This window comes from Thunnus albacares, chromosome 6 (genome assembly GCF_914725855.1).
Source record: "Thunnus albacares chromosome 6, fThuAlb1.1, whole genome shotgun sequence".
Lineage (NCBI taxonomy): Eukaryota > Metazoa > Chordata > Actinopteri > Scombriformes > Scombridae > Thunnus > Thunnus albacares.
In genome coordinates, this window is record NC_058111.1 from 30,796,313 (window position 1) to 30,808,674 (window position 12,362).

The following is a 12,362-nucleotide window of genomic DNA, read 5'->3' on the forward strand; positions in this document are numbered from 1 at the left end:
TTTCCATTGCTGTTTTTTCCATCCAACACTTTGTTATTTTGTGGCAGTGTGTTTTGGAAATTTTGGCTAAAATGTGTAGTTTCTGGGCCTAAACCAAGATTACACAAGTGATGTCACTTGAGTAAGGTCCTCCTCAGCCACAGAAGACACTGTTTAATAATTTTCACGAGCTGAGTAGTATTTCGACTATAAAGTCAACTTTGACATTATCAGTGGAGTGCCCCTTTAAAAACATATTTGGTTTCATTGTTAGTACTTTTATTCCTCTAGACCGTAGCAAATCAAATTAGAATATATAAGGCTGTCATGTGTGTCTATCTAGGGCCCAGTGACATAAACACCCCTGCATTATGGTCTATACTACCCATCTCCAGGCTTTTGCAGAGCATGGCTGGTTAACCAAGCCTGAGGTGTACCAAGTGAAGCCAGCTGCAGCCTACAACATACTATACAAAGAGCCCACATCACACAACTCACGAGGGGGGAGCATGCTACACAATCCAGAGACAGATCTGTGGTGACACAATTAGCACTAGCTTGCTGATACACTACTAAGGCATGATCTAATGCTCAAGCATCTTCAGCCGGGCTTGGAAAACCCACAGGAAGCCTCTTTTCCTACCAACTTTAAGCCCATCGTAAAATCAAGGGGAGAAATGAAAATATGCAGTAGAATCTCTCTGGGCTATTTTGACTTCTCAAACTGCAAATCCAACCCACCCCTCCTCCGTCTCAGTATAGAATGTGTCTCCCACGGCTATAATGGAAGAGTCCAGCTGGTTGTTGGCTGTAAAGCCAGGCCAGGGGCACAGTGTGTTCCTGTGACAGCCGAGGCAGAGACAGGCTCTTGTTCACATGCACAGCATCGTCTGAATAAATAAAAGTATCTGGTGTTGCTGATCTGTGTTGAGTTCAGTGAGGGAGGCTCATATTTCTTTAATCTCTCTCTCTTACTGCTCCCTATCCTCTCTCTCTCTGCTCTCTCGGCACCCTGCCTTCTCTCCTAGTGTACCTACTTCTTTGCAGTGTAATTTCCCCTCCTTCTGCATCTCTATCTCTTTCTCGCTCTGCCTCTGCCTCTCTCTGTGACCACAGGTTTATCAATAATTCAGCATATGGATCTGGAGTAGGCAGACAGGCAGCGTGCTGGAGGCAAGCCAACACTGCTGGCCAAAACACACAGAGGTGGGCCAGGTGGCGGTGACCATAGAGTTAAGGTACTGCTAAGCCAGTGAGACTAGCTGCACCAAGAACCTGGCCTCGCTGTAAGTCAGCCAGCTAAAGCAAAGCTCTGTAGATATACAAGGTTTGTTTCTACAATTTGGCAGCAGTGGTGTTTGCAGGGTTATTTTGGTTTCAGTGTTGTAATGCAGATGGGATGAAGCCTGGATCTGGATTTACTCTCTTCATCATCACCTCTGTCAGTTACTGGAGACAGAAAATTACCAAGATTGTGCAATGCGGTGGGATGCCTGCCTGGAAATGAAGTGGAACAAACAAAGTGTCAACAACCACGACTAGTTCTTTACAATCAGAGGTGATCAGTACATGGATGAAGAAATATTTAACATTGAATCTAACTGAGTGTGTAGCCTGAATCAGTAGCTTTCTGCATTGTAGCTCCCCTCACTGGTGAATGAAAGCGCCAACCATCAGCTGTAACATACAGTATTTTAATTTTGACTACAAACTTACTAACAATAACATGCAATAACTCTGTTGCAGATAGAATGGTTGATAAGATATTAACAGTGCTTATATACACCTAGCATCACACTGAACTCACTTAAAAATCCAAGATTGAAGTGAATACAGTCAGACGCAGTGCTGTAAGGAAATTACTTAAGAGATTCATTCATTTCCGCCTCAGTACAGAAATGCCAAAGATGTGTTTTGAGACAGTGTAACCGTTCTGCAGTTCATCCACCAGAGAGTACTGACAAGTTTATTTTTCAACTGTAGAATGTTGCGCACAGCAGAATTTTTGGTCACAATTAAAAACAGATTTAAAGGATCATTATCAAAAATGTTTATTTCTGTTATGGGTTGTGTAAAGAATATTGATGTTGGCTGGTATATCATTATCAGATTTTTGAAACTCTCAAATGTCAATTTTGGTTTTGGCCTAAGAAATCCTGTATCAGTCAGACTATATTTCTAATGGGCTCATAATCTGTGTGGAAGACATAACAGTATACTCCAGTAAAATACTCTACTATGCCAACCCAAAATTCCTATCCAGATCGTTTTTGCAGAGCACAATTTCTGGTAATCTGAGCTAGTAATTTGCTGCCTGAATGCAAAGAGAACACTAACCAACAGAATTTTCAAAGCTTGTACCCAACTTTGATTGAGGCAAAACTTCATTCATCACTGCAAATTCCACCGATTAACAAGGCTGCAGCTGGTAAGCCCACCACATCCTTATCATCACACTAGCTCAAAGCTACATTATGTGACTGCTCACACTGTGTAAACACAAGGATAAAAACATGTGTGAGTGGAATTACAGTGATACATCCTGGATGTATTTGTATCTGTGATACCATGAGATGTGTTTTCTCTGACAAAACTGTGTAAGACCCGCTGTATAAATGTGGCACTTCACTAAATCAACAGTTTGTACAATCCCACATCATTAACGCCAAAAATCCCCCTCAAGACAAATTCTCATCAAATGTCTGTGGCTTTTTTGTCTATCTCTAAACCCTTGAATCCTACAAATATTTGAACCCATGAATGCACCACCTTGACCTTGGTTGAACCTTGACCTACCTGTCTCACCCATAAAACTCTCTGTATTCCCACAGCTGTGTCACAGAGTAAGACCCGGCCAGCGCAGCTGAGTGGAACAAGTTCGGGCTAGCCTGGTGGGCAAGCTGCTGAGAGTGAAGTGCAAACAGCAAGTAGCACCCGTGGGAGTAACACCACACAGCATGGACACACAGGATTGATAAAGACGATAGCAAACTATGGATTTCGCTTCTGAGAGGAGATGTCTCCACGGAAACAACAAAACACGCACAGGCATGTGCCCCACTCACACACACACACAAACGCACTCTGGCTACTCTGCATTTTCAGCCTCCCCTGAGGTTGTGCTAACCAGTAGTTACCATAGCTACCATGGCAACAAGCTGCATGCATTCGTTTGCTTGCTACCAACGCAGTAAGGACATAAAAGTAGCAGCAGGGCATATTCCAGAGCCAATGTACACTTAGCCGGCTACTATCAGAGCCACAGCCTGAGGGCTACACGTAATGCTCTCTATTCCTTTCCTTCCTTTAGAAAACCACCACAAAAATGAAAAACGCTCGACCTAACAAGCCTCTGTGCTGTAGGGGGATAAGATAGGATCAAACAGGATAAGATAGGATCAAATATTAGAGGTCAGAAGAAAACAGAAAGTGAAAATATGCCAGTGTAAAAAGACAACAATCTACTACTATGAATGAGCTGGTTGGTCTACCAAGCTTCTACTAAATCTGTATTAAGAAAGCTGTCAAGCTGTCAACAGAGTGGCAGAAGTGACTGCATGAGAGAAGCTTTCTGCAGCGTAGTGGAAGGCAGTTTTTAGCAGCTGACTGCTGGGAATCCTTGGCAAAGAGCTGGAGAGATGAGGTTTCACTTACTGGGCAGGTTTCAGAAAACCAAACTAAAAACTTTTTCAGGAGCCTCACTTTCACTTCCTGGAACTGAATTCATGAAAAATTTAGAGACATTAACAAGGATCCCAACACACGTTCCTTTTCCATTCACAAAGAGTCAGTCATCACCAGCAGTACCACAGCTCAGCTGGGAGTTGCCAATGATGTCACACGCTTTTCATTATAAAGCTGCATCAATATCTATATATTGAAGAATGGAAAAGATGACTATGTGTAATGTGTAATGTCGCCTGTAGTGACAAACTCACAAAGAATTATCACCAAGCAAACACTTCAGCTCCCCTCAACTCTACAGCCGTCAAAGGTTCTGGTTTACTCCCACTGCTCTCATCAACCAATTGAATATTGGACTCAAATTACCATTCATTTGAAGGTTCTGAAACTACAATCAAAGAAGAAGAGAAATAGGAAGTTTGGCATAGTATAAATGAGCCCTCAATACAACTACACTTCCTAAATGAAAAACCTTGAAAGTTAACTTGGCTTATAAGGAGAAAATTATTCATAGAAACCTTTTAGAGCCTTAAATTGATACATTTCAGAGCTTTTCAAAGACCCCCAGACACATTGTGAATTCTCTTGTTGATTTTGATTGGGTCAATTATCTCACTGAAATGTGCATCTGTTGAAAATCCATCATTGTAATGAGTGAGTGAGTCAGATCTCTTACAGTACATATTGTCCTCCCAGGTCTCCCGCTGGCCTATTAGAAAGCAGAGTAAATCTCAAGTGCTTTGGGAGAGTGTGTGTGATGACGCAGGACTCTACAGCTGCTGTGCCCAGGGGTGACATCGCATGAATGTAACACCAGCATGGACACTCGCTCACTGGTGATTTGGAGTGAGAGTATGTGCGTCTGTGTGCGTCTGTGTGTGTGTGTGTGTGTGTGTGTGTGTAGAAGTGCCATATTATAGTAAATGGTTGGCTCAATTTCCTTCTCAGTTGAGTCAGTGCTGTTTTGAGGCGAGCACTGTGATTCTATGTTAAAGTCAAGTTCAGTGCTGGGTCAGTTTCCATGGAGATAGAGATAGAGATAGAGACAGGCACAGATAACACATGTAGTCAAATATAGGTGCAACAAGTAGCTTGATATTTCACACCATTAAGTACCAACTGACGGGATCTGTGGTGTGTTGATAATGAGCGTTGATCAATACTAATGTCTGACTGATTACAAAAGCAAACAAACAGCATCATATCATGTATTATTCTCAAGCATTTAAAAACAAACATTCAATTCTTGTGAACTGCCATTTCTTTTACGTTTGCTTGTTTGTGTTAGCTGATTTCCTTTTAAGGGCGGGTGGTGTTGCCCCAACCATTCAATAGCAAATGAAGTAAGCCTCCCTCCAAAGTCATTTTCAGTCAACAAAGAAGCGGTGGTAGCAGTTGCTAGGAGAGGTTTTTGACTTTTCATGCCAGTCAAAGAGATTTTTTCTCTGTATGTCGACTTACAACAGCCTGTTAAACTGTGTTGATCTCACCTGTTCCTCTTACCATTTTTTTGCCATTTTCTGATGCTATTTTTCATGGATGTAGCTACTTCATTAGCAAACTTTGCAGGAGGATGACGTCCTTATTCTTAATCCTGCCTACAGAGGTCTGATTAGCTCTGTTCTGTTTCCAACTGGGAGAAACAGTCATCATTGAGCCCAATCGCTGAACCAGGCTATGTTGTTGCAGTACCATATGGCTCAATCTTCAATTAATGTTTTTGTCAAATCTAAATAGATCATTTACTCATCTAAATAACATTGTTATTGTTATTAACATTATTATTATTATTTAACACAGCAAGATATGCTGCACTAGACCAGCCATACAGTAAATGGAGGCCATCTCTGAGCAGCGCAACCAGCTGTACACACAGCATTGACATATTATCACCTTATAAAGTTGATATGGTGAAAACGTTAGCAAAGAGGGGTCTATTAACATTCATCAGATCCAGAGCAAAATTAGTCTTCATTTTTTGCTAGCCACCTGATGATTATACGTTATAAGACAAGCTAAGTCACTCTCATTTTAGCTCTGTTTTGGTCTCTCCTGAGGGAAATATCTTTCTCTTCAGCTAATAAAAGCTCCACTGTGTTCACCAGCTAGTCGCTAACTTTGCCTGTCTTCAATTTGGTGCTGTGTGGTGCACAATAGGTTTATCAGAGCTTTTTTTGTTATAAACTGTTGCCTGCTGCCGCTGGATACAAGGTCGTGTGAGTGGTGAGACTGAACCAAACAGTGAAAATTTGTGGGTCATAAAGCCAAAACAATAAGCCCAAAGACACTAAAATGCACCATTGAGCTGAGTGGAACTACAGAGTTGGGTGATAATTCTCTGTAGGTTTGTCAGTACGAGGGACCTCTTTCACATTACACATAGTCATTCGACCCATTGTTGATATAAAAATATTGATTAGCGCAGCTTCAAGCTTCCATCAATGAATTGCTTTTTTGAGCATTAGAACTGAATTTTCATACTTTTCACAATGCATCAAAATTACTTTTGCCAGACTGTGCAAACCAGTGGTGCTACATGTATTTGTCATGCAAGAAAACAGTAAGTAACAGTGACAGTTTTTGACCTAAAAATCCATGGGATTTCCTGTTGTTACTGTTGCTTCAATATAAACAAAACAGCCAACCGATAAAAAACTAACAGAGACAAAGTGTGGTTCTCATAGGAAATAATGTTAGCAGATCAACATGGAAGCTATTCGGGGGTCTCTGAGCTGTGCTGGGTTTGGCTTGGTCTTACAGGCAGCTATATATACCCTGAAATGTGAGCAGATAAGACACCGCTGATGTCTGTGAGGGCCACACTGACGCCTCTCTCTGCCCCATCTTTCAGCCCATTACAACTATAGTTGCCAAACTGTTTCATATTAAAACTAAGCTTGACTACTTGGCTGCTAAGACAGGCCATAGTTGGATCTCCTCCAGCCTCTCCTAGCTACAGGTTAGACTACTATTCAACACTTAGTTTTCCCCTCAGCCAAGTCAAATGTGTGGCAGTATAATGACATGTATAGTGGAGACTTTACAGATAGATACAAAGAAAAGACAATTTAACTAGAGGAATGCACAGTGCTAGCAAAACACTTAAAAATAAAACCACAAAATTAAAGTGCCAACTAAAAATATCTTGTTCATAAAAATGCTATTAAAGAAGAAATTTAATATCAATGATTTTGCTTGTCTTTCCCTTCCAGCAATGCATTTGAAATCTCTACGGCTCTGACTGTGACAGCTTAGTCACCTTTCATATTCCACATACCTTATTAAACTCTCAAAAATAAGTCACATCCCCATAACACTGCAATCCACTGAGGAGAAAACATTTTTCATGTTTTCTATTCATATGCAGTTTCTGCTATAAGAAATTTCCCTCAAGAACATTTTTTTTTTTTACAGCACAACCACGTTTCTACAATATCAAAACTCGGAGGAGGAGGAGCCAATTAGGATATATCATTACCACCATCTGTTGGTGACTCACGAGAGGCCGTAAAAGTAGCATTGACCTCAGAGATGAATCTGCAGGCTACAGTGATTGATGCTGCAGCCTCTGCAGCTGACTGGCGTAATGCTTTATTCATCGAGATAATCATTTGGTCAATTACACACCATTATTATTTGAAACACCTATCAATCTTTGTCATTGCACTGAGTGATCCAGAGAAATGTTGTAGATACCCAGAAGTGGCTTAAAACAACAAGTAGTTAAAACAATGAGTCACACTGGTGGAACAGTTGCACTTTTCAACACATGCTGTAAGCTTCTTATCCATTCACAAAGACATCATCTCCAGTAGGTTAGGTGTAACCTGTGTGTTACTGATGATGTCACCCATATTTGATTTTAAAGCCGCATGCAACATTACTGTTTTAATTCAATCTCACCGCTGTCATCAACCTTGTTTGCAAACATATTTTACATAACAACTTCATAAGGTGATATAAATCAATGTTGTGATACAAGACTTGGTCTAAAATTCATAATATTAAAGACACCCTCCAGACATGTTTTAATATATATAAAAAGACTCTGCTTTGAGTAATAATTTGTGTCTTATATGGTTTTTCCACAAAAAATTTCAGTTAACTAGTTAAAAATTCTTAAAACATCATCTACTGCTTGTCCCTCATTGAAAAACCTGGAATGTATGAATATTCAAATGTTTTTCATTTCAGAAGTTTAACTACTGGACACGAGATGTCTGCTACTTTCACTGCAGTGTTTTCCCTATATCCATTCAGCAACGCGCCGCTGCAGAATTATGAGCACTGCTGCTAAAATTTCACACAATCATTGATATCAATGGGCTACTGATGATGACTAACATCCTATGTTATTGTTTTTTTTGACTCATCAACTAGTGCATCAAATCCCAGAATCCTCCCTCACCTCATTCTCCAAAGTACATCTACGTGAGAGGTACTGTTATAAGAGCCCCAAAGTTAGCGACGATGGGTTAGCCTAACCTGACCAGGCTCACTTAAGGTGGACTGACTTTTAAGGTGGACCAGCTATTCTCATTTTAGTGTCAATCTCAGCCGCTCCTACTGTAAACAGAGAACGGAGAAATGTCTGGCTGCTGAGGCTCTCCTGAGTTTGGCTCAGCATGCCCCAACTCCACCCCCGTCACTGCTGCCCAAAAGCAGTCAACCTAGGGTATATACTGCACTGAAAAGTCCGGTCTGGTTGTATGTGCACTGGAGGCTTCAAGTGTCCACATCACACTTGTGTAAGTTGAATACTGGACGATGTTTTCAGTGAGCACAGAGAAACTTTTCCCCTTCAGCAGATGAATGTGTAAACTAACTCTGCACAAACATCATTCTACACAGTGAAGGCCAAACATTCAAATGAAGTAACAAAGCATAACAATGAAAAGAGGGGGGCTTTAACATCTCCTCTGTCTCTGCTATAACATTTTTCTGTGACTTTCTTTGATTAAATCCAATTTTTTTTTTAAATTGACTCAATACACTTGGTCTCCAATATAAGTCTTACCATCATATTACTCAATAGCAGATATGTTGTGCAGTTTTGATCTCTAATGCAGTGGATATGTTTTCCACTTGTTTGTTTTCTATCATTTCAGCATCATGAAAAACTTGTAGAGCTTTAACCTGCAATTAAAATGTATAGTGTATCGTACAGTGTCATAGTCTAAATCTCTACATGGCAGTAATGTTGTAAACTGAGACGGGACAGACACGCAGCATCACCTTCACCAGTTGAGTCATTTCTGTGAGTCATTGTAGACTGATAAAACATAACACACGCATTATTTTTCCAACTTCTTCCAAAATAACAGTACAGCTGGTCAACATTCAGGCCTGGCCGTTTTTACTGTGACACATCTGAACCATGCAGTCAGTGGTGTCAAACTCTGCCATTACATGTAACAACAGGAATGCATTCTGAACTATATGTACATGGGGACACTTAAAAGACATCATACTGCCAGCTGGGACAACATATTTATGTGTGTTTGTATCTGTAAAAGCATGTGTGTTAAGGTGTTACCTGCCGTATTTGCAGTGGTGTGTGTCAGTCCCCGCAGACTGCGATGGCTCTGGGGCAGCTCATCCTACGGTTGCTACCCCGCAGTGTACACACACACACACACACGTACTCACGGGCTTTGTGATAGCGATCACTCCTGAGGAAACACAAGGACACATTATATGTCATACCGTTCAACACGCAGGAAACATCAACATGAAAAAACTTTTATTCTGTTGACTGAGGACTTTTTGTTTGAGATAACTGTAATCAGAATCGGGTAAATACATATCATTTGCTGTCAAACAATCTAGCTGGACAGAACACCCCGTAGAAATGTTTATGTTTTAAATCAACAGCTCATATCTCTGTGTTGTGCTGTCTCTCACACAGCAAACTTTACAGCAGGCAACCTCAGCATGAAGTGAGGCCACCGGTCAACACATTCTGAGGATTTCATGTCCAACCATTAAATATTGATGATGCATCCTTCAGCTCGTATTATCAAATCCGGAAAAGTTGTTCAATTATAAAGCTCAGGTAAAAAGAAAGCTGATAGGTTGACTCCATCTTCAAGAGCTTCTTATGCACTTGTTTCAAAGCTCACATTTTGCCACCACGACCAGCTACTATATACTTTCACCATCCACTGAAAACTTCCCCTGTATCAAGTGGTGATATGCCCTACCCTGGAAAGTGATGTTTAGCTCTTCTACTCATGCTAGAAAAACCCAGAACTTTCTGAAACGTTATCCCCTATCCCCTATCTTCAAACAGCCAACACCGTTCAACTGACAAGCAGGTACCTAAAAGAAGAAAAAGGGAGGAAGAGTGACAGTTAAGTTGCTTTATCAAAGGCTCACCCGTGTTGTTCCGAGCGGCCAGGCCAATAGACAGAAAGCAATGGGGTGCTACTTGGGAGGCTGTGGCCCCAGAGTGTGAGAGGATAGTATGAGCACAGCGATCCAAAATGCCACAGATCAAGTTACAGAGCCGGTAAATATAGCAGACGCCTATGACCTCCACAGGTCACTCAACACTCAGTGGCATTCCAATTTGCTCTTAAAGGACTAGCATTAAGGCTTTTTATACGCCAAGCTGGGTAAGCAGCAAGTCCACCACACTGCTAAAGCCAGCAGACTGGTTGTTTACCCAGAAATTAAAATCTGAAGTGAGTGGAGAGCTTCACTGGATCATGATTCCTCTGCAGGCATCTCTGAGTTCCTCCCGTCATAGTGTTGCTGTATAGCAAAGAGCATAGATACTATATACATACACCCCACGCTGTCATAATAAGCAATAATAACTTTGCTGCTCTGAAATTTCACATATGAAAGTGAAATTCCTCATCAATTTCAATGATGATGGTTCTGATTGCATTTCAGTTTTGACATCTGCTATATGTAATTTAAACGTTTAAGTCAGATTCATACCATGTTTCCCCACAGGTATGTCATATACTTGCCATAGTGGTGCATGAAAAACATACATTACCTGTAAATTACCAAATAAAATCGAATATTTTCTAGCACAGGACAACAGCTGACGTACGTGTGCAAGACAATGGAAAAAGACAGACGTAGTGCTGTGGTGGACGGTCTCTGAGGGGTAACGTTATAGCGTTACATGACACGGAGAGAGGAGATGGGACGACACTGGCACAGAAGCCATACTCGAGACTGCAGTGTGGCCGGTTCAATTTGGTTGTGTACTGGCTGATTTAAGGCAATAACTAATATATTTCAAAGATTCTCATGAAGTAGGATGATATCGTTATTTCACACGTGATTAGATAACCACTCAGCTCGGTAATGGAAGCGGGGCAGATTTGACAGATTGAGTACGGTCCGTGAAGGGGGCGGGGAGGAGATCGAAACTCCTTTTGGACTGAGAGGTAGCGAAGTATAAAGTTGATTCAATTAACTAACTTAACCTACACGTCTTATTAGATTATGTAACCTCTGAACGTCCAGCGTTAGTTAACTAGCTATATCGTTAGCTAACTCATGCAAACAGTAGGCTATACGTTATCTGCAGCTGAGACAGCAGCAGGGCTGTTACGCCAAACTGCATATGCCAGTTGCGGTAGTGCATATCAGCAAACCACACACATTTCACAGGTACCAGCATAGCTAGGCCAGTAAAATACAGGGGTCATTCTTCTATTATTCATAGCTAACCTATGGCCGACAGAATAAGCAACACTGAATTCGACAGTATCTGAACTTTCTTTCTTCCTCCGCAGCACACCGTAGGATTTTGGGTTAAAACTTTGAAATTATAATGACTTTAAGAATCATATTTTATGCCGAATATTCTAGTTACTCATTGTAACCCCTAAAATGTGTTAAATTGTGTTCGGTAAGGACAAATTAATTCCTGACAGGCAAGACAATGCTACACTGCCAGAGTTTGATAGGAGTCTGGCTTGTGCTTATCAAGGTAACTGCATTCACTCACCCCACAGTTGGAGATCATCCCGATCCGAGCGGGCAGCGAAACGCCCCCCTAAAAGTAGCTTTCTAGCCGCCTTGTGCTGCTTTTCAAACCGTGCTGTGGAGGCTGGCCGCTAATGTTTCGATAGAAGACTACACCGCCATGGGTTTTAATCAAAACTACGCTGTTATTCAGCCATATCTTCTGTCCGCTCGCTGTAGTAGACTTTCTGCAACCGAGTAACGGTTCTTTTCGCTTTAACGGTGACGTCAGTTCGGTAAACAGCTTATTTCTGATTGGTTCGAAGCTCTTCGTAAACGTCACCAGCCAGCGCAGTGTACCGCCTCCTACACCGTCGCCATGGGGATGAACGTAAACATCAGAGATTTCATTCAACAAATACTGTAAGACACTAGTAAAGGATTTAAGTAATAATAACAATAATAATAATGCATTTAATTTGTATTACACTGTTCATTCGCAGTGAATCTCAAAGTGCTACAGCGTCAAAAACATATAACATAAAGAAAATGACAAGAATTAAGATGAAAAAGCCTTCCTGAATAAAAAGGTTTTTAAGCATGTTTTAAAAGAGTCTAGGGTCTGCTGCCCTCAAATGGTTAGGAAGGCTGTTCCACAAGGAAATACTATTCTATAGTCAATATGGAATAAGTACCTATATAGTATAAATAATATATATATATATATATATATATATATATATATATATATATATACATATATAGTA

General features: G+C 40.9%; 1 protein-coding gene across 4 annotated transcripts in view; it reads right to left on the reverse strand.

Moving 5' to 3' along the window:
• Nucleotides 1-11,883, reverse strand: part of usp2a (ubiquitin specific peptidase 2a) — a 43,006-nt gene extending 31,123 nt beyond the window's left edge. For 2 of the 4 annotated variants that reach the window (XM_044353757.1, XM_044353754.1), the window contains exons 1-2: nt 10,042-10,147; nt 9,200-9,335 (exon numbers count right to left, since the gene is read on the reverse strand). The gene's annotated coding sequence lies outside the window, so the exon portion shown is untranslated. Of the gene's footprint in view, nt 1-9,199; nt 9,336-9,866; nt 9,943-10,041; nt 10,148-11,638 lie in introns of those variants that run through there. The other 2 variants (XM_044353755.1, XM_044353756.1) reach the window with 2 other exon arrangements.
• Nucleotides 11,884-12,362: the final 479 nt, after the last annotated feature.